This window comes from Bison bison, unplaced genomic scaffold (genome assembly GCF_000754665.1).
Source record: "Bison bison bison isolate TAMUID 2011002044 unplaced genomic scaffold, Bison_UMD1.0 scf7180017864388, whole genome shotgun sequence".
In the NCBI taxonomy this organism is placed as follows: domain Eukaryota; kingdom Metazoa; phylum Chordata; class Mammalia; order Artiodactyla; family Bovidae; genus Bison; species Bison bison.
In genome coordinates this window covers 1,418,703-1,419,696 of record NW_011494960.1, presented here as the reverse complement: position 1 = coordinate 1,419,696, position 994 = coordinate 1,418,703, and positions in this window count along the sequence as shown.

Sequence of the window (994 nt, the reverse complement as noted above, 5' to 3'; positions counted from 1 at the left end):
ATACTTTTATCTGGATATATATCCAGAAGTGGGATAGCAGGGTCATATGGTAACTCTTATTTTTAGTTTTTAAAGGAACCTCCGTGCTGTCCTCCATGGTGGCTGTACCAATTTACATTCCCACCAAAAGTATTGGAGGTTTCCTTTCTCTCCACACACTCCAGAATTTATTGTTTGGCGATTCTTTTTTGATGGCTACCATCAGGATGGTGTGAGGTGATATCTCTTTATAGTTTTGATTTGCATTTCTCAAATAATTGGTGATGTTGAACATCTTTTCATGTGGTTTTTCTCCATCCATGTGTCTTCTTTGGAGAAATGTCTATTTAGGTTTTCTGCCCATTTGTTGATTGGGTTGTTTGTTTTGATGCTGTTAAGCATCATGAGCTCTTGTCATTACTCATAATAATTTGTTTTTATCTGTCAGAAGGACTGCACAGACACAGCAGATGTTGCTTATATATCTGGGCTTTATATGTTTAGAGAAAGCCCCAGAAAGGCAACAGTGACCAGGTGTGGAAAATGTATGAGTTTTGGACTTGGACTGACATGGACTTGAGGTGTGCCTCTGCTTCTCACTAGGTGTAAAATCATTATTAGGTATTTCATTTTTATCCACCTCAGTTTCCCCATCTGAAAATAGACACAAACCAAACACCTTTGCAGACTTGGTCCAACAATTAAATATAATGACATTTTATGGTACATATACAAAGGTTCGTCCAGTCAAGGCTATGGTTTTTCCTGTGGTCATGTATGGATGTGAGAGTTGGACTGTGAAGAAGGCTGAGTGCCGAAGAATTGATGCTTTTGAACTGTGGTGTTGGAGAAGACTCTTGAGAGTCCCTTGGACTGCAAGGAGATCCAACCAGTCCATCCTGAAGGAGATCAGCCCTGGGATTTCTTTGGAAGGAATGATGCTAAAGCTGAAACTCCAGTAATGGCCACCTCATGCAAAGAGTTGACTCATTGGAAAAGACTCTGATGCTGGGAG